At 42.1% G+C, this 22,359-nt stretch overlaps 1 protein-coding gene across 5 annotated transcripts in view; it reads right to left on the bottom strand.

Moving 5' to 3' along the window:
- Window positions 1-22,359, bottom strand: part of RASSF8 (Ras association domain family member 8) — a 134,474-nt gene that overhangs the window by 91,809 nt on the left and 20,306 nt on the right. The gene's annotated exons all lie outside the window — the stretch shown is intronic.

Raw genomic sequence — 22,359 nt, forward strand, 5'->3', positions numbered from 1 at the left:
ACCCAGGTTCAGTCCCTGGGTTGGGAAGATCCCCTAGAGAAGGGACTAGCAACCCACTCCAGTATTCTTGGGGCTTCCCTGGTGGCTCAGATGGTAAAAAAAAAAAAAAACAGTAAAGAAATTATGAAGGTAAATTTACAAATGAATTTCATTCTATCAACTGTGCAGTTTTTTGTGAGATGTAACTAATATTGTGTTGGCCAACCCAATATGTAGTAGTAATACCACCAAATAAATGTTTTGGAAGTATTAAAGAGACTTGTAAAAAAAGCCTACAGTAGAGTTCATATCCTAGGAGATATTCAGGGAGTTTTTGTGAAATAAGTCTTTCTACTTGTATTATTGCTGTAAATTTTCTTAGCTTTTTCATATTAAGATGTGAAGTCCCTAGATGACAAAGATGTGACAAATTGTCACAAAGATTAGACAATTTGATTTGAACCCAGTTAATGTCTTTTAAATAGTTGAACCCATGTATCCTGTGGCTCCTGCATTGGCATGTGGATGCTTTACCACTTGAGCCACCTGGAAGCCCAAGTAACAGCTCAGTTTGCTCAGCTGTGTCCGACTCTTTGTGACCCCATGGGCTGTAGCACGCCAGGCTTCCCTGTCCATCACCAACTCCCAAAACTTGCTCAAACTCATGTCCATTGAGTCTTTGATGCCATCCAACCATCTCTTCCTCTTTTGTCTCCTTCTTCTCCTGCCTTCAATCTTTCCCAGCATCAGGGTCTTTTCCAATGAATCAGTTCTTTGCATCAGGTGGCCAAAATGTTGAAGCTTCAGCTTCAGCATCAGTCTTTCCAGTGAATATTCAGGACTGATTTCCTTTATGATTTGATCTCCTTGCAGTCCAAGGGACTCTCAAGAGTCTTCTCCAACACCACAGTTCAAAAGCATCAATTCTTTGGCACTTAGCTTTCTTTACAGTCTAACTCTCACATCCAAACATGACTACTAGAAAAACCATAGCTTTGACTAGATGGACTTTTGTTGGGAAAGTAATGTCTCTGCTTTTTAATATGCTATCTAGGTTGGTTGTACCTTGTTTTCCAAGGAGCAAGCATCTTTTAATTTCATGGGTGTAGTCACCATATGCAGTGATTTTGGAGCCCAAAAATATAGTCTCTCACTGTATCCATTGTTCCCCCATCTATTTGCCATGAAGTGATGAGACCAGATGCAACAAGCTTAGTTTTTTGAATGTTGAGTTTTAAGCCAACTTTTTCACTCTCTTCTTTCACTTTCATCAAGAGGCTCTTTAGTTCTTCTTCGCTTTCTGTCATGAGGGTGGTGTCATCTGCATATCTGAGGTTATTGATATTTCTCCCAGCAATCTTGATTCCAGCTTGTGCTTCATCCAGCCTGGCATTTCTCATGATGCACTCTGCATATAAGTTAAATAAGCAGGGTGACAATATACAGCCTTGATATACTCCTTCCCCAATATGGAAGCAGTCCACTGTTCCATGTCCAGTTCTAACTGTTGCTTCTTGACCTGTATACAGATTTCTCAGGAGGCAGGTAAGGTGGTCCCATCTCTTGAAGAATTTTCCACAGTTTGTTGTGATCCACACAAAGTCAATAAAGCAGAAGTAGATGTTTTTCTGGAACTCTTGCTTTTTCAATGATCCATGGGGTTGCAAAGAGTCAGATAGGACTGAGTGACTAAGGCACACCCACAAAGGATGTTGGCAATTTAATCTCTGGTTCCTCTGCCTTTTCTAAATTCAGGTTGAACATCTGGAAGTTCACAACTCGTGTACTGTTGAAGAGTTATTTTCAGAAGATCAACTGCAGAGTTTGTAGAAAGTAGTCTCAAATTATCTAGGTGTCTTTACTGAAGATCCTTAACTCTAGCTTGAGTTGGCCCCAAACCAAGAACACTGTTAAATGCATCCAGATGAAAGGACAAACATAACCCTGCTGATAGAAGCTGCGTTTCCCTATAGAACACTTACCAGAAGACTGTGACACCGAGACACAAGAAAGAACTCCATCAAGGGAGCACTGAGAAAAGAACCGTAGGATGACTGGTGTGGCCCAGTGATTAGGGCGGAACACGTGGTTGGATTAACGTTTTAAGAGGAAACCAATGGGAGAGAAATGTTAGGTAGGAAAAAGACCTGAAGAATAGAAAAGGAAGCAGAAACAGGCTTCTTCGGCAAAGGCCATATCAGAAAGCTGTCTTTGCCACTGCTCAGAAAGTACAAGGCTCTGGGAAGGCACAGTGATTTTCAGAAGAATTTAGGTGGAATTGCTATACCCTTCTGAACCCCTATAACTCCTCCAAGACTGGCACAAACTCACAAGAAATTAACTGGCCTTTAATTTAAATGAAGTAAACTAACAAAGGTTTAAAAAAAAAACCAACAACTGATAAAGTTGTAAATTGTTATCAGCAGATAACAATTTCTCTGAACACAATGAAAAGATTCTTTGGCAGCTTCCACAGTCTGTTGTGTTATTTGTCAGACCCATGCCCCTCCTGCATCATGAATTCTGTCTCATTTCTTCCTTATAGGCCCAGCACCTAGCACCAAATCTAGCACACTCAATAAACGAGGATGAAGGGCAGGCCAGGAGGAGGGTCTAGATAAAGCAGGAATTTGACATGCTATTTCCTGAGGTGGCAATGCAGGCAGCCAGCTGACAAATTTCTCTTTTCCTTTTCTCCCTACAAGGAAGGACTGGTGGGGGAGACTGGAGGAGGGGAATTTTTTTAACTGAAAGAAAACAATTTTTAACTAACAAACTTGTGGCTTTATTTTTGCATTAATATAAGTGAAAGCTCAAATACTGATTTCAACTACCACTCCCCAATCACCCTGAAAATTTTCCTAAATACTACAGATTGATCTAGTTAACCTCTTCCTAGCTTATCAGATTTCATTATTCAGCTGGATTGTTATCAACTAACCATCTGTTCAATACTGCTACCAGACAACAGGAAAAATCCCAAGGTTGTTTTTAAAGACCTGACGGTTCTGACTAGAAGCTTGTTCGTATGGATGTTTTAAACTTTCTCCCATTTTTTTCCCTAACGGTCTCAAGAGAACTAATTTTAAAAAGCCCCTACCTAGGTGGTTCAGTGGTAAAGAATTTGCCTGCCAATGCAGGAGCCACAAGAGATGTGGGTTTGATAAGATCTCCTGGAAGAGAAAATGGCAACCCCATACCAGTATTCTTGCCTGCAGAATCCCATGGACAGAGGAGTCTGGCGGGCTACAGTCTATGGGGCTGGAAAGAGTTGGACGTGACTTAGTGACTAAACATGAGGGATTTCTTTTTTAAATAGTGTGAATTAATTTCAAGTGACAATGATTTTCATTCTTCATTTAAAATAAGGGAAGGTAGAAAATTTTTAGCCTGTGTTTTAAAAAAAACAAAAATAAAAAGAGCAAAGAATATTCTACTACTAACATTGAAAATTACTATAGTATGTTGGCATGTTCAAGTACACTTTAAACAATTACCTAATTTCCTAAATTGCACTATTTCAAAATTATGTTAATCTTTAATAAATGGCATTTCAAAACAAAGAAAAGTATAAGCAATAAGGCTACATTAAGCTAGGAATGCCCTTACCCAATGCTTTTACCCAAGTAAGATGGTAGATGTTGCAAGAGGGCATCAGAGGGCAAACACACTGAAACCATACTCACAGAAAACTAGTCAATCTAATCACACTAGGACCACAGCCTTGTCTAACTCAATGAAACTAAGCCATGCCCGTGGGGCAACCCAAGATTGGCGGGTCATGGTGGAGAGATCTGACAGAATGTGGTCCACTGGAGAATGGAATGGCAAACCACTTCAGTATTCTTGCCTTGAGAACCCCATGAACAGTATGAAAAGGCAAAATGATAGGATACTGAAAGAGAAACTCCCCAGATCAGTAGGTGCCCAATATGTTACTGGAGATCAGTGGAGAAATAACTCCAGAAAGAATGAAGGGATGGAGCCAAAGCAAAAAGAATACCCAGTTGTGGATGTGACTGGTGATAGAAGCAAGGTCCGATGCTGTACAGAGCAATATTGCTTAGGAACCTGGAATGTCAGGTCCATGAATCAAGGCAAACTGGAAGTGGTCAAACAAGAGATGGCAAGAGTGAATGTTGACATTCTAGGAATCAGCAAACTGAAATGGACTGGAATGGGTGAATTTTACTCAGATGACCATTTTATCTACTACTGCGGGCAGGAATCCCTCAGAAGAAATGGAGTAGCCATGATGGTCAACAAAAGAGTGCGAAATGCAGTACTTGGATGCAATCTCAAAAATGACAGAATGATCTCTGTTTGTTTCCAAGGCAAACCATTCAATATCAGAGTAATCCAAGTCTATGCCCCAACCAGTAATGCTGAAGAAGCTGAAGTTGAACGGTTCTAGGAAGACCTACAAGACCTTTTAGAACTAACACCCAAAAAAGATGTCCTTTTCATTATAGGGGACTGGAATGCAAAAGTAGGAAGTCAAGGAACACCTGGAGTAACAGGCAAATTTGGCCTTGGAATAAGGAATGAAGCAGGGCAAAGACTAATAGAGTTTTGCCAAGAAAATGCACTGGTCATAACAAACACCCTCTTCCAACAACACAAGAGAAGACTCTATACATGGACATCACCAGATAGTCAACACCGAAATCAGACTGAGTATATTCTTTGCAGCCAAAGATGGAGAAGCTCTATACATTCAGCAAAAACAAGACCAGGAGCTGACTGTGGCTCAGACCATGAACTCCTTGTTGCCAAATTCAGACTTAAATTGAAGAAAGTAGGGAAAATCACTAGACCATTCAGGTATGATCTAAATCAAATCCCTTATGATTATACAGTGGAAGTGAGAAATAGATTTAAGGGCCTAGATCTGATAGATAAGAGTGCCTGATGAACTATGGACTGAGGTTTGTGACATTGTACAGGAGACAGGGATCAAGATCATCCCCATGGAAAAGAAGTGCAAAAAAGCAAAATGGCTGTCTGGGGAGGCCTTACAAATAGCTGTGAAAAGAAGAGAAGTGAAAAGCAAAGGAGAAAAGGAAAGATATAAGCATCTGAATGCAGAGTTCCAAAGAATAGCAAGAAGAGATGAGAAAGCCTTCTTCAGCGATCAATGCAAAGAAATAGAGGAAAACATCAGAGTGGGAAAGACTAGAGATCTCTTCAAGAAAATCAGAGATACCAAAGGAACATTTCATGCAAAGATGGGCTCGATAAAGGACAGAAATGGTATGGACCTAACAGAAGCAGAAGATATTAAGAAGAGATGGCAAGAATACACAGAAGAACTGTACAAAAAAGATCTCCATGACCCAGATAATCACGATGGTGTGACCACTGACCTAGAGCCAGGCATCCTGGAATGTGAAGTCAAGTGGGCCTTAGAAAGCATCACTACGAACAAAGCTAGTGGAGGTGATGGAATTCCAGTTGAGCTGTTCCAAATCTTGAAAGATGATGCTGTGAAAGTGCTGCACTCAATAAGCCAGCAAATTTGGGAAACTCAGCAGTGGCCACAGGACTGGTAAAGGTCAGTTTTCATTCCTATGCCAAAGAAAGGCAATGCCAAAGAATGCTCAAACTACCGCACAATTGCACTCATCTCACACGCTAGTAAAGTAATGCTCAAAATTCTCCAAGTCAGGTTTCAGCAATATGTGAACCGTGAACTTCCTGATGTTCAAGCTGGTTTTAGAAAAGGCAGAGGAACCAGAGATCAAATTGCCAACATCCGCTGGGTCATGGAAAAAGCAAGAGAGTTCCAGAAAAACATCTATTTCTGGTTTATTGACTATGCCAAAGCCTTTGACTGTGTGGATCACAATAAACTGTGGAAAATTCTGAAAGAGATGGGAATACCAGACCACCTGATCTGCCTCTTGAGAAATCTGTATGCAGGTCAGGAAGCAACAGTTAGAACTGGACATGGAACAACAGACTGGTTTCAAATAGGAAAAGGAGTTCGTCAAGGCTGTATATTGTCACCTTGCCTATTTAACTTATATGCAGAGTACATCATGAGAAACGCTGGGCTGGAAGAAACACAAGCTGGAATCAAGATTGCTGGGAGAAATATCAATAACCTCAGATATGCAGATGACACCACCCTTATGGCAGAAAGTGAAGAGGAACTCAAAAGCCTCTTGATGAAAGTGAAAGAGGAGAGTGAAAAAGTTGGCTTAAAGCTCAACATTCAGAAAACAAAGATCATGGCATCCGGTCCCACCACTTCATGGGAAATAGGTGGGGAAACAGTGGAAACAGTGCCAGACTTTATTTTTGGGGGCTCCAAAATCACTGCAGATGGTGACTGCAGCCATGGAATTAAAAGACGCTTACTCCTTGGAAGGAAAGTTATGAACAACCTAGATAGCATATTCAAAGGCAGAGACATTACTTTGCCAACAAAGGTCCGTCTAGTCAAGGCTATGGTTTTTCCTGTGGCCATGTATGGATGTGAGAGTTGGACTGTGAAGAAGGCTGAGCGCCGAAGAATTGATGCTTTTGAACTGTGGTGTTGGAGAAGACTCTTGAGAGTCCCTTGGACTACAAGGAGATCCAACCAGTCCATTCTGAAGGAGATCAGCCCTGGGATTTCTTTGGAAGGAATGATGCTAAAGCTGCAACTCCAGTACTTTGGCCACCTCATGCGAAGCGTTGACTCATTGGAAAAGACTCTGATGCTGGGAGGGATTGGGGGCAGGAGGAGAAGGGGATGACAGAGGATGAGATGGCTGGATGGCATCACTGACTCGATGGACGTGAGTCTGAGTGAACTCCGGGAGTTGGTGATGGACAAGGTGCCTGGCGTGGTGCAATTCATGGGGTTGCAAAGAGTTGGACATGATTGAGCGACTGATCTGATTTCTGAAGCTAAGAATTGGACCGACTGAGCGACCTCACTTTCACTTTTCACTTTCATGCATTGGAGAAGGAAATGGCAACCCACTCCAGTGTTCTTGCCTGGAGTATCCCAGGGACGGTGGAGCCTGATAGGCTGCCGTCTATCGGGTCGCACAGAGTCGGACACCACTGAAGCGACTTAGCAACAGCAGCAGCATGCTGAAGAAAAGAGTATCTTTTAAAAGAGTATGTTTAAACACTACTTATGCCAGGCACTTATGTGGATTACACTTCGTCTATTTCTGAAACCTAATCATTTCTTGCCTGAATGTCTTAAAGAAGGGATATCCTTAGATTGGTTTTGGAGTTACTATCTCCCACATTTGTGGTCCACTTCTGATGTACTCTCCCCCCTTGCTGACAGCACATGGTGTTGACTACAATGCTGTGTCAATAATGTCCACTGTGGCTCCAGGCTAGTTAAAAGAAAGCTGAGAGGGGAGACTGCACAGATCATAGCACCTATGATGGATTCAACTCAGACCCTGTTCCAGTTCATACCAGCTCGCTGTGTAGTGATGAACTCCCAGGTGTGGAAAATGGCAGAAACACACAAGGGCTACAAGAGGGGAAAGAGGATAAAGAAGGGGAAATTATTAAAGCCAACAGAAGCAGCAGCAAGCCGCAGAGAACTTCATCAGAGTTGTGAGAAGCCAATGACCACAGGTCAGACACGAGGGGAACTCAGAGAATAAGCCAATGGGTACCTCATCTCCACACATTTTAGAAAGAAGCTGGGTTAGGAGGGCAGAGGGGCTCCCCTAAAAGGCAGGCTGCCCTGGCATGCTGTGCACAGTCTGCATCTCAAAAGGCCCCAAAGGGTACATGGAATCCAGGAGTTCCGATGGCCCTGCTGACCCAAGAAGCGCAAGGTCACATGCACTGTATGAATTCAGGGCTCCAAAGAGGAAACTGGTCTTGTCCTCTGCACGTCCTAGAGGCAGCACAGCCCACACCCTCCCCCAGCTCTGCTGAAGTGACTTTGGAACAGTCAGAACCTCCCTAGGCCTCAGAGTCTCATCTGCAGGGCCAGCTCTGGGGAATGAGTGCAGCTGAGTGTCTGTTCACTAGCAACATCCCTCTGGCATTGGAAGACCACAGGATCCTGGAGGAGGAGGACCTGATGCATGTCAATCATCAAGGCCACACCCACCTTCCTGGTGCAGGGAGAACCCAGATTGGGATGCTGGGGAAACCAGACTAGGTGGAAGTATTTCAGCCCTTTCAGACTGAGGGCAGGCTCACTACACGCTAGAAACCAGGAGAACTGTCTGCTTCTTCTGGTGTTTCTCTCAACAGTTTACAGCCTTTTCTGTGTCAAGCCACTGTTCGAAGTACTTTATGCATATTATTTCATTTACTTTCATTAATTCATAAGAATCTCTCATTTTCTTTTAGCCACAGACTTTATTGTTTGAATATTTGCAACTACTATTCTATACACAAATTTTAATTTCTTACAAAGCTCTATATTCCATATTGCTAGGTCATTTCACTCTCCATTTTATGCCACATTTCTATCCAGAACTATTTCCCCAAATCACAATCTGGCTGATTGTATGCTGTTGTTCAGTTGCTAAGTTGTGTCCAACTCTTTGCGATGCCACGGACTGTAGCCCACCAGGCTCCTCTGTCCATGGGATTCCCCAGACAAGAATACTGGAGTGGGTTGCCATTTCCTTTCTTAATCCCTGATTTTCTGATGACGTAAGAGACATGGGGTGGTTAGACAGCTTACAACCCAGCCCCCTGCCACCATGCACAACACCCCCCATCCCCCTGCTAGCAAACAGCAGTCAGCACACATGCCCAGTTCTGCTACTGCAGTCTGTGCTCTGAAGCCCCCCAAACACAGCCTCTGGCACGGAGTGGCTCTCCTGAGCCACTCTCAGCAGTGGCTCTCCTGACTAGAAGGCCTTCTCTCCCCCAAATGACTGATTTCAGCCATCCCTCCCTATCTTCCACATCAATAAGATGGGGTAAGACCACCACTTTCTCCCCATTGAAACAGAATGTTTTTATGTGAAAATGCCTAACCAATATATGAAAAGATGCTCTACACCAGGGGTCCCCAGTCCCTAGACTGGTACCAGTTCATCGTCTGTTAGGAACTGAGTTGCACAGCAGGAGGTAAGTGCTGGGTAGAAAGTGAAGAAGAACCAAAGAGCCTCTTGATGAAAATGAAAGAGAAGAGTGAAAAAGTTGGCTTAAGGCTCAACATTCAGAAGATTAAGATCATGGCATCTGGTCCCATCGCTTCATGGCAAATAGATAGGGAAACAATGGAAACAGTGAGAGACTTTATTTTGGGGGGCTCCAAAATCATTGCAGATGGAGACTGCAGCCATGAAATTAAAAGACGCTTGCTCCTTGGAAGAAAAGTTATATGCTAGACAGCATATTAAGAAGCAGAGACATTATTTTGCCAACAAAGGTCCATCTAGTCAAGGCTATGGTTTTTCCAGTAGTCATGTATGGATGTGAGAGTTGGACTATAAAGAAAGCTGAGCGCTGAAGAACTGATGCTTTTGAACTGTGGTGTTGGAGAAGACTCTTGAGAGTCCCTCGGACAGCAAGGAGATCCAACCAGTCATTCCTAAAGGAGATCAATCCTGAGTATTCATTGGAAGGAATGATGCTGAAGCTGAAACTCCAATTGTTTGGCCATCTGATGCAAAGAATGGACTCATTGGAAAAGACCCTGATGCTGGGAAAGATTGAGGGCAGGAGGAGAAGGGGATGACAGAAGATGAGATGGTTGGATGGCGTCACTGACTCGATGGACGTGAGTTTGAGTAGGCTCTGGGAGTTGGTGATGGACAGGGAAGCCTGGCGTGCTGCAGTCCATGGGGTCGCAAAGAGTCGGGCACAACTGAGTGACTGAACTGAACTGAGCAAGCAAAGCTTCATCTGTATTTACAGCCAATGCCCATCATATGCATTACCACCTGAGCTGAACTCTGCCTCCTATGGTTCTGCATGGCATTACATTCTCATAGGAGCTCGAATCTTATGGTGAACTATGCGTGTGAGGGATCTAGGTTGCCCACTCCTTACGAGAATCATCTGGAAAGCATCCCCCCCAACACCTGTCCCAGTCTGTGGCAAAACTATCTTCCACAAAACCAGTCCCTGGTGCCAAAAAGGTTGGAGACTTCTGTTCTACACTGTATGTCATCATGGAAATGCAAACGAACACAACAAGATCCACTATATGCCTATTAGAATGGCCCAAATCTGGAACAGACACCACCGGATGCTGGTGAGACTGTGGAGCAACAGGAACTCATTCACTGCTGGTGGGAATGCAAGATGACGCGGTCACTTTAGAGGGCGGTCCGGTGGTTTTCTTATAAAACTAAATATACTCTTCCCATACAATCCTGCAACTGTTCTCCCTGGTACTGACCCAGAGGAGTTATAAACTACGTGCACACAACACCTGCACATGGGTATTTGCAGCAGCTTTATTCATAACTGCCAAAACTTGAAAGTACCCAAGATGCCCTCCAACAGATGAAAGGATAAATAAACTGTGCCACATCCAGACAAAGGAATATTACTTAGCATTAAAAAGAAATGAGCTAACAAGCCCTGAAGAGACACAGAGGAAACATAAATGCCTGTTACTAAGTGAAAGAGCCAATCTGAAGAGGCTGCACACTATAATTCCAATGATATGACACTTAGGAATAGGCAAAACCAGGGAGACAGTGAAAAGACTAGGGGTTGCCAGAGGTTAGCAGAGAGGGTGAGATGAATGGGCAGAGCACAGAGGATTTTCAGGGTAGTGAAAATACTCAGCATGAGGTTATAATGGTGGATACATATCATTATTTGTATGTCATTAGGATACATTTGTCCAAACACACAGAATGTACAATACCAAAAGCCAGCAGTAATGTAAACTTATGGGCTTTCGACCACAAAGACCTGTTACTGTAGGCTAGTCAGCTGTAACAAATGTGCCCCTCTGGTAGGGGGATGTTGGTGATGGGGTAAGCTATGTGTATGAGGGGGTGGGGGTAAACAGGAAATCTCTGTACCTGCCCCTTGATCTTACTGTAAATCTAAAACTGCTTTAAAAAAATGAAGTGTTCAAAGTCATGCCCAACAACAGCTGGCACACTGCAGATACCCAATAATCACTAATGCACTCCTTCACCTCATGAAATCACAACCTAGACGGAGGCCACCCTCTGCCCAGCCCTCCATGTTTACATCTAGCTGAGACCCTGGTCATACTGGCTCCCTGCACAGCCAAAGAGCAATCACAGGATGGAGAATGCCCTTCCCCCCAAAAGCACCAGATGAAATTACCCAGTGTGTGTGCCCCCTTGACAGACACAACCCGAATCTAGAGATGCCCGGGGAGCTATGGACAGCAGAGGACTTGTCTGAAGCCAGCAACAAAAGATCCCCCGTTTCTGTTGGCTGGTATACTATTACAACATGCCACAGGCCCACAGTTATAGCATTTGACAGAAAACAAAAAACAAAAAACACCTTTAGCAAACCACAGAACAACTGTGGGGTGTTTTTTAGAACATCTTTCTGTACAGCGCAGCAAAGGCACGTTACCCTCAGAGTTTACCTGAGAGTTCGCTCCTACTTCTGCCAGCCAACAGACCGGGGAAAATCAAAACCCCACACTCAGAATCCACGTGACCTGCATCTGAAAAATGAAAGGCTCACAAGCAGGTCTGTATCACCACCCTGGATGTTTTCCTCTGGACACATTCCAGCTTGTTAATGTTCAGAAAACTTGGCTCCCAAATGGCCTGATTTGCACGGAAGATTTATTACCTGTGCTGATCCCTTCTTGGCTTTTTTGAGTCAAACTATTTTCATTAAATGTTAAATAGGTACAAAATATAAAGAATGAGATGGTTAGCTAGCATCACTGACTCAATGGACACGAATCTGAGCAAACTTCAGGAGGTAGTGAAGGACAGGGAAGCCTGGCACGCTGCAGTCCAGGGGGCAGAGTCAGACATGACTCAGCAACCGAACAACAACAAAGAATTTCAAGCGAGCAAACTTGTGTGTGCCCATACCCAATTTTACAAAGAAAAAGTAAATGACTAAAACCTCTGAAGTTCCTTTTGACTCTTCCTTATACACTCCCTTTATCCTCCACCAGCAGACAATAACTCTCCTAAATTCTGTGTTTATTCTTGCCTTTTAAAAATAGTCAAATCACACCTCTGCATCCCTAAACTATTGTATCCCTAAAATCTACTGTTTATAGTGTGCTCAAATCTCTGACTTCATCTAAGTAGAATTAGACCACATATGATCTTTGCAATTTGTTTTTTCCACTCAACATTATGTTGATATTTCAATCAGTGATCCATTCATTTTCAAAGCTGGGAAAGGGGCCGACACGCACAGGTGTGGGCTGGGGCTAGCTGTTTCTGGGCAGATCGCTTCTGACTGAGTGGTGCCATGCTGTCCTGGCTGTTCATCATCCCCAGCATTACTCCATTCTACAGTAGCTCACGTGTAAACTACACCACAGTTATGTTTTATACAATCGACATTTTGTTTCCTTCCAGGTGTTCTGTGGTGGGCCACATAAAGTGCTGTGAACAGTGGTGGCCATAACAATAACCGTTTTCAACTTTATTAAAATCAGTTTTCCTCAAAACTGTGGTAATGACCATTGTGGTTCGCAAAATTTCTGAGATAAAACTCAACTTTTTTTTTTTTTTAATGAAAAAGTGCAAATTAGAAAGGAAAACAGCAAAGAACACTACCCTTAGGAGGATATATGATCAGTTTCTCAAAACGTTGGCTTAAATTATACACATGTATCTGTATGTCTACACGTGTCAGTAAATGAGTGCCTTACTACGGGTTCTGCCTTCTGGTTGGTTAGCTCTCTTTGCCTATGTCAAATTTACCATTAAGCCTGTTTGATTTTTAAATTCCAATTACATATTTAATTTCTCAAAGCTCTATTTAGTTTTCAGACCTCCTCTGTCATGGTTACATTCATTTGCTGTTTACTCACATTTTTAACCTTCTCATTTCTTCAGTACAAAGCTAGTTTACCTTCTCTGTCTGACAATTGTATCTAGAATCACTATGTGTCTAATTCTGTTCCTACTATTGTGGCTGGTTCTATTGGTGACACTTGGCTTTACTTGTCTGTTTTATAGTTTTTGACTGTGAGTTAAGTTTTCTTCTGGTTACATTTTTTTGAACTCTTTGAAGCCTAGGTTGAAGAAAGATTCTTCCAGAAAGACCCTGTGCCAGTTTCTGCCTTTGAGCTACTATGCTGGAACCACTGTTTACAACTGTATATATTTCCCTCTTTGGGGGCTCGCCTGGATAGATCCAAATTAGGACTGCATGGATACTGGTTACTGGTTACTAAATATTAGATAGGCAGTTTTCCTTCGAGTTGCTAAGGGGCTGAGAGGAGGTCAGGGGGAAAGCTGTGTTTCTTGTTCAACACTGCACTATGGAAGCAGCCTTCAGGGAGGTGGTCCCAGATTTCTGTGGAGACATCTTATATCTAACATTTTCCCCTAGCACAGACTCTGGGCTTTGTCTCCTGTCTCTAAAGCAACAGGAGACCGAGGAAATCAAAGCATATATTTGCTGGATTTGGCATGCGCTCTCACACTGGATGTCCACTCACCTCTCTGGGCTCTCACTTTCACTTTCAGTCCAATGTTTCTTTCTCAACAATTTTATAGCCATATTTATAAAATTTATCTAGCATTTTTATTTTTAGTTTGTGGTGGAAGAATAGAGTATACAATCTCAAATACCACCAGAAATGAAAGTTTGGGCTAACTTCTTAAACAACGGTATTTCCTATTAGCTTGTGGAAAATTCTGAAAGAGATGGGAATATCAGACCACCTGACCTGCCTCCTGAGAAACCTGTATGCAGGTCAGGAAGCAACTGTTAGAACTGGACATGGAACAACAGACTGGTTCCAAATAGGAAGAGGAGTACATCAAGGCCGTATATTGTCACCCTGCTTATTTAACTTATATGCAGAGTACATCATGAGAAACGCTGGATGGAAGAAACACAAGCTGGAATCAAGATTGCCGGGAGAAATATCAATCACCTCAGATATGCAGATGACACCACCCTTATGGCAGAAAGTGAAGAGGAACTCAAAAGCCTCTTGACGAAAGTGAAAGTGGAGGGTGAAAAAGTTGGCTTAAAGCTCAACACTCAGAAAACGAAGATCATGGCATCCAGTCCCATCACTTCATGGGAAGTAGATGGTGAAACAGTGGAAAACAGTGTTAGACTTTATTTTTCTGGGCTCCAAAATCACTGCAGATGGTGACTGCAGCCATGAAATTAAAAGACGCTTACTCCTTGGAAGGAAAGTTATGACCAACCTAGATAGCATATTCAAAAGCAGAGACATTACTTTGCCAACAAAGGTCTGTCTAGTCAAGGCTATGGTTTTTCCTGTGGCCATGTATGGATGTGAGAGTTGGACTGTGAAGAAGGCTGAGTGCCGAAGAATTGATGCTTTTGAACTGTGGTGTTAGAGAAGACTCTTGAGAGTCCCTTGGACTGCAAGGAGATTCAACCAGTCCATTCTGAAGGAGATCAGCCCTGGGATTTCTTTGGAAGGAATGATGCTAAAGCTGAAACTCCAGTCCTTTGGCCACCTCATGCGAAGAGTTGACTTATTGGAAAAGACTCTGATGCTGGGAGGGATTGGGGGCAGGAGGAGAAGGGGACGACAAAGGATGAGATGGCTGGATGGCATCACTGACTCGATGGACGTGAGTCTGAGTGAACTCCGGGAGTTGGTGATGGACAGGGAGGCCTGGCGTGCTGCGATTCATGGGGTCGCAAAAAGTCAGACACGACTGAGCGACCGAACTGAACTGAAACTTGTTCCACTAAAACCATTAGGTGTTTCATACGAGCCGTGCTGTTTCCTCATTCCTGTACTTGCGTAACTGTTATTATTTGAATCTAAATGCAGAGATTCATATTCTGACCCATTAAATTTAGTCTTTTAGTGTTTCATTGCTTTAAGTCATTTAATCATTCTGAATTCTCAATCTGTCAGTTTTAGATTTTTATCTATGTCCTCAGACTTTTCCATTCACAAACTTAATTAACATACCTATAGATTAATCCCAAGTTGAAAAAGATGTGGACTATCATATTATTCAGCATATAATTCACTATAAAAATAATTTCTGAAAACTGATATATCCAGAAAGTATCACCCGATAGCTCCAATATTATACAAGATGTTTGCCTAGAAATGTGCTTTTCTATCAATAAAATCAGAGTTTTATTATCTTTACCTCAGTGCCATTTAAGGATGATTATAAAGAAGTTTTAATAGAGACCCTTGACATGGGGATTGCTATGCTTCCATCACACACCACAAGTTAAATTTGATACAGACGTGAAAGTAGGAGAGTAGGTTAAAGTTAACAAGAAGGATGCCTTTGAAAACTATAAGGTAGAAATCATCAATCACCCTTTAAGTGGTGCAGACAAGTAAAACCCTGACAGTAACAGCAAGATCCTTCAGGAAAGGCTGAGAGTCACTCTGAGGTGAACACGCCTCTGTTTCAATGATTAATTTTACAAGCAGCAGCATGGCCATCTAGCACGCCTGCCTCATTCCACCTCCATGGGAAAGAGATCAGCAACTAAAGAGCACGTTAATGTTATGTAGGGTGACCATATAATTTATCATTAAGGACAAAAGTTCATCTTCTATGCTAAAATAAGACAAGTGAAGCAGGCCTGACCCAGCAGATCAGGAGAGAATTCACCCTAACAATATATGTCTTTCCTTTTTTAATAAAACAATTGCCTCAGTATTTCCTTATGCTGCCTATAAACCCATAAAAAGCACTCATCCATTGCTTATTTTCTACTGGACAAAATCTAAATTTACAGGATAATATGCTAATAATGTCCTTTCACACTCCCCAATATTATATTCAATACATTGTTTGTTAAGGCTGGCAGTTTGATATCCTTCATTCCTAAGATGAAAGTTTTAAAGGAATTTATCTTAAAAAAAAAAATCACTGAATTAAAATCTCATTCCATGAATTAAAAACAAAAACTAGCTTGATTTTAATTATTCTTGACATGAGACTATCCCGACAGTCCAATATTTCCATCCCCCGGCAGAGGATCCTCAGGTAGCCAAGAAGTCCTCTCCCACAAACCTAGGACTTTAGCGCTGCCCCGACCCCACTCCCACCAGCTAACATGGGGACACTTAAAGTTTTCAGAGCACAAACCCACCTTCCATTATCTGGGATTTTGTTCTGTTTGACCAAAGTAAGTGGTTTTCTTTTTTTTTTTAAGGATGGAAGTTACCCCAAAATTCCAAACATATAACTTCTCTGAAAAAACAACTTGAAGATTTGTCAAACCCTGGTCCACCCATGTGTCCTAAGGGCAGTGATCAGCTGGAGCTAAGCAGGGACTGCCCCCACTTCCCCGTCCTTAGGTAATTCTGAGCTCTCTAATTTGCCACAGTCCTCACCACTCATCTTTACACCAAAGCCACTTTTCCCTTAATGCCATCTCCCTGCCTGCTGCAATGAGTGCAAACTCTGCCATAAAGGGCTTGTAAATAAACACGCACCCCCACAGACGAGAAGGCTCACTCATGCAAGACCAGGGCACTGTGCACCCAGAGCCCCCAGCACCACCCCAGGCAGCATTCTTTGCTCAGTGCAGGCTCCTCCCCAGCTCTGCTGCTTCTCCATATGCCAGCCTCATTATAGCCGACCAGCTTCCCCAGTGGGCACTTAACTTTCTGTCCTTTAAGAAATTTTTCCAAGGCTATTTTCTCATTTGTTAAATGAGTAAATTTACCTCGTAGAATTGTGAAGATAAACAAAAATGTGAGTGAAGAACCTACCACAGCCCTGAACATACGATAACCACTTAGTTCATGGTTCTTACTATTATTTAGGTCAATAAACCCTCAAGCAAAACCAAGAGTGAGCCACTGGAATAAAACAACTTTTGGATAAGTAAAAAAATACCAAAAAAAACACAAAACAACAAACCAACAACTCTGTTTTATGGAATTCATTGGATTTCAAAAAGTTATAATTTGCTTGCTTTTAAAGACTAGAATACAAAACTATTACATAAATAAGAAACCATAAATTCAACTGCATCACATAACCACATAGTGGAAAGCAGGCACCTGTGGCCCAGAGGGACATTCACTCAGAAGGGCTGGAGAGATTTCCAGAACTATTTTGTGCTAATTTCCCCATTCTCTTCATCTAGGCAACAATTTTATTTCTTGTAAGGTGCTTTTAGTGAAAGCACAGAAATGATTACAGAAGAAGAGTAAAGACTCCACAGAAAGCATAATGGTTACTCCATCTTTTTAACCAAAAAAACTGACCACTTTACTGCATATACGTATGTGCTTTTTTCTTAAAATAGAACATGCGAGGGAAGTCTTTGGTTTTTCTTTCTCTAGAGAGAAAGTCACATGTAATTATGAGTAATAGAGCACACCGACGCACCTAGCCAAAACAAACAACAACAAAATGTCCACATTCGTGGGTTCAGAACCTCATTAGGACAAACTCACTGCAGGCTTTTAAAGACATGGCATGTTTGCTTCAATCAGTTTTTACCCATGAGAGAAGGGTACTTAGAAAATTTGATAAAAACATAAAGCAGCAGACCTAAGGATGAAATCCAGTTTCTCACATGTGATGTTTTAAATCAACACTCTGAAGTTTGCCACTGTGAGCCTCAGTTTAAGGGTCTTCTCCAAAAGGCCTTCCTGATTCTCCTCTCCCACTTCCCACAACCAAAGCTGGCCCCTGCCTCCCTGAGTCCCGACTCCACCTCAGCAGTGGCAACTACCTGTGCTGTTGAACCATCCTCAAGCCTTGTGAGATTTCCTCAAGGCTCTGTCTCTGTGTTGCCACCACTCAACTCAGGACAAAGAATACATGAGCACCAGCCTCTCTCATCCATAGTGAAGCTTCAGGATGAAATGGCAGCTGAAGTCCACAGCGGTGGAGCCATGCTTGAGTTAGAACCTGAGCTCTTCTGCCCCACTCTTCCACCCCTGTGAGTTTGGGCAAATTATTCTGTGCATCAATTTTTGCATAGATTAAAAGGTGAGGAACAAAGCAGAGACTCTTTGAGGTGGCTGTGAGATTTAATGAATTAATGCATATAAAGTGCTTAGGACCCGGCACATTACAAGTGCTCAGATACATTATACATCAAATGATTCTCATCATTTAAAAATCAACCTACATTTCCTCAGACTCCTCAGTTCAGTGCTACCTCACTCTTCTGGAGACATCACAAAGGCTCTCCTCATCGCCAGAAGTCAAGTCCTTACCCTACTTGGCTTCCAACTTCAGCCTCAACGCAGCTGGCTAGCTCTTTGTTCATGAGGCCGTCTCCTTCACATTTGGGAGGGCGCTTCTCTCAGTCTTTCTCTCTAATTTACCTTCCTGCCCGGGCCAGTGTGAATGCTCCCTGTAGCTGACTCTCTTCTTCACCAGCTTCCAGCTCAAGCTTATCTAGTCATTGTTCTTCATCTACTACCTACTGTGGTAACTACTGCCACGTGTTGGTAAGTAGAGTGGAAAATTCAATATATTTTTCCTTTGGGGGATAGCAATAGAATATAGTGACATATAGGTTAAATTTATATTAAGACTTAGAAAAAACATATACGTGCATGCCACTGACTCACATCTATTCTACAGGTAATGCATCCAACCTCTCTCCCCAAATCATGTATATCAAGTTTAACTACCAAACTGCATCTACCACATACTTGAATATGTAAATATTTGCACATAGCATTCACCAGGCTGTAGCTTGTTTAAAGTGTTTGTACGTATGAGTGGGTGTCAAAACCTTAGCTTTACCTCAGTTAGAAATGTTTAAATCTTTAGCTCATATTTTTTCTTAGAAAATTACACCTGAGACTCACTCACTCTTTAGGCTGTCTAAAGTTGGTATAATGCAAACAGACATTAAGCAGATAATATACACATGTACTACCCATGCTACCTTAGTTTGGGCAAAACCCACTTTTCACATTTTGTTGAGACTATTCTCTAATCAAACTAATGTGACCTCTAATAAGCACATCTCTCTTTTTTATTAAATAGAGTACACAAATAATAATGTAACCTTCCAAGATATCACAACAGCCGAAATGAGTTTCAATATCTGTAATATACTTTTGGAAGATTTTCAGCAGAAACAGCCTGTGCTAGTCTGTGACAGTGCTGAGGCTGATGGGAGAAGGAGTGCATTGTCCAAGGGGGGGAGCACACTTGAGAGGGCGTTACAACAGACAAATGCTTTGGGGACACTTAGCTCATTACCTGACTGGGTGGATTTTCTTTGGTGGAATCAGCTGCTTGTTAATTAGCATGATGAGTGTCAGAAACAGGATCACATTGGTGAAATTAGATAATTCTAGTAAGTGAGCTTGCTAAAGTGTTTCAGAGACACTTCTACCCTTGAATGAACAGGGTAAGATCATCTCAGTTCAGTTCAGTCACTCAGTCATGTCCAGCTCTTTGCGACTCCATGAATCACAGCACACCAGGCCTCCCTGTCCATCACCAACTCCCGGAGTTCACTCAAACTCATGTCCATCGAGTCAGTGATGCCATCCAGCCATCTCATCCTCTGTCGTCCCCTTCTCCTCCTGCCCCAATCCCTCCCAGCATCAGTGTCTTTTCCAATGAGTCAACTCTTTGCATGAGGTGGCCAAAATATTGGAGTTTCAGCTTTAGCATCATTCCTTCCAATGAACACCCAGGACTGATCTCCTTTAGGATGGACTGGTTGGATCTCCTTGCAGTCCAAGGGACTCTCAAGAGTCTTCTCCAACACCACAGTTCAAAAGCATCAATTCTCAGTGCTTAGCTTTCTTCACAGTCCAACTCTCACATCCATACATGACCACTGGAAAAACCACAGCCTTGACTAGAGGGACCTTTGTTGGCAAAGTAATGTCTCTGCTTTTCAATATGCTATCTAGGTTGGTCATAACTTTCCTTCCAAGGAGTAAGCGTCTTTTAATTTCATGGCTGCAATCACCATCTGCAGTGATTTTGGAGCCCCGCAAAATAAAGTGTGACACTGTTTCCACTGTTTCCCCATCTATTTCCCATGAAGTGATGGGATGAGATGCCGTGATCTTAGTTTTCTGAATGTTGAGCTTTAAGCCAATTTTTTCACTCTCCTCTTTCATTTTCATCAAGAGGCTTTTGAGTTCCTCTTCACTTTCTGCCATAAGGGTGGTGTCATCTGCATATCTCAGGTTATTGATATTTCTCCTGGCAATCTTGATTCCAGCTTGTGCTTCATCCAGCCCAGCGTTTCTCATGATGTACTCTGCATATACGTTAAATAAGCAGGGTGACAATATACAGCCTTGACGTACTCCTTTCCCAATTTGGAACCAGTCTGTTGGTCCATGTCCAGTTCTAACTGTTGCTTCTTGACCTGCATATAGGTTTCTCAAGAGGCAGATGATCTTACTAGTAAAGCCTAAATCTCTGATGGTAACTTAAAGACCAAGAACCTTCTCTGCCATGTTGTTTTCTGTTTTGAGTAAGCATTTCTGGAAAGGTGTACCAGAACACCTAAAGACACAAAGCTCAAAGCTTAAAAGTCAACTGCATGTGTAGTAGCTGAGTTGAAACTTGCTTTTAACCTGACTGTGAGGTTGTAAGAGAACAGAGAAGCCCTGCTGCTTCAGGCTTCTTTCATAGACACCGTCATGTACTGACTCTCTCAAAAAAGACACCTAGAAGTTGGCCAAGACCAGTGTGACTATGGAAGAATGTTCTGGATACCTGTTATATCAGATGATGTAGTCTATGATTGAACTTGACATGGAGAATGTGAGTGATGTTTAAGCCTACCATTCACACACGTTTGCTGTGATAATCAAATAATTTAAAAGATGTGAGATCGACCTGAAAACTGTAAGGCACCACCATTATGTGCAATACTCTTGTAACTTTATTGACTGTACTTTGAAACTGAAGGACGCTGGCCTAGTTGTTGCCCTGCCTCTTTCCTGGATATGAATTTTATCCACGTGCCTGTTTTTTAAGGTTCTCATCCCATGGCTTTCGAATTGGCTCCCTACCAAAATACATGTACACATGCAGGTTTCTGTCTAAAATCTAAAACATTCTGGACTGCAAGTGAAACAATATTTATTATCTATTAACACAATTAATATCATTATTAATAAATTATATACATAGTAGCATATAATTAATGTAATATTAAATAAATAAAGATAGGAATGAGGGAGCTTAGAGGTTTTGTGACCGCCACTGCAGGTATTCTTGCTAAACAGGAGAGGGTGGCCAGTCTGGCTTCCAGATATATATATGGGTATTATATTTAGGCATTGCCCCAGTCATTTAGGAGCTTAAAAATAACTTGATTTGACCTTAGAATTTTACAAAGTGTTCCAGATCGGCTCTCTCTATTGGAAGCTCAGGAGCCTCTGCATACTTGATTAGAGTCTATTTTATTTTTTAAAATAGTATGTTAGAGGAGTTCCATCTTCGTTTCCAGACAGGCCTAAATCTTATTGTCATTAATATAACACCATCAAATTGCATTCACTCAGCGCTGATAAACAAGTACTTACTTTTATCTATTCTCTCTTGGGTGCCTTTGTTATCAGACAAGGAAATGCCTCCCTCTCCCACACTTCCTTCAGAGACAAGAAGGGCCAGGTCAGGTCGGGGAGTGAGGCCCGGCCCTAACGGTAACAGAGAGCACTTGAGGATTTGAACAGAGAAGGGTGGCAAATCTGAGTCCCTCATCAACCACGATGCGACCTCTCACGTCTGTTCTCCAGGGGCTGCTCTTCTGAAAGAGAATATGGTAAAACGACCTCCCAAGCCTCTCCCAGTGTCAACACCACCACACCTCTATAGGAATCCTACAGGTTAGTACTCGATGTCCGTGGTTCTTATTATACAAACCAGTATCTTCTCCCTTATTTACAGCTGCCTCACAACCTGGTTGTTCTCAGTAGTGACTTTCAAAGGGCCAACTCGATTGCTCTGGACAAAATCAAAGAGCATATTTAAAGAGCAAGTTTTTTTTTCCTTACAAGTATTTTAAGTTGTGTACTTAACTTGGCAAGTCCTATTGCTTAAAAATGATTCACAAAGGTAGTACACACTTAACTGTCTTAGCTTGCTAAATACCTGAAAGACAGAAAAACAATTTTCCTGCTAAATGTATGAGGTTAAGAATAAAAATTCCGATGATTTGCGTTATTTCCAGAAAAAAAATTATCAGTTGAATGATAAATGCTTACTAAGAAGTTAGTCTGTTCCTTAGAGAAAAAATAATAAGATGGCTATGGGCAAACTCCCAAATAAGCCGGTCAGTTTCTATCTGTGTAATGATTATGGATGTAACCCGTAA

Source organism: Bos taurus, chromosome 5 (genome assembly GCF_002263795.3).
Source record: "Bos taurus isolate L1 Dominette 01449 registration number 42190680 breed Hereford chromosome 5, ARS-UCD2.0, whole genome shotgun sequence".
NCBI classification, from domain to species: Eukaryota; Metazoa; Chordata; class Mammalia; order Artiodactyla; family Bovidae; genus Bos; species Bos taurus.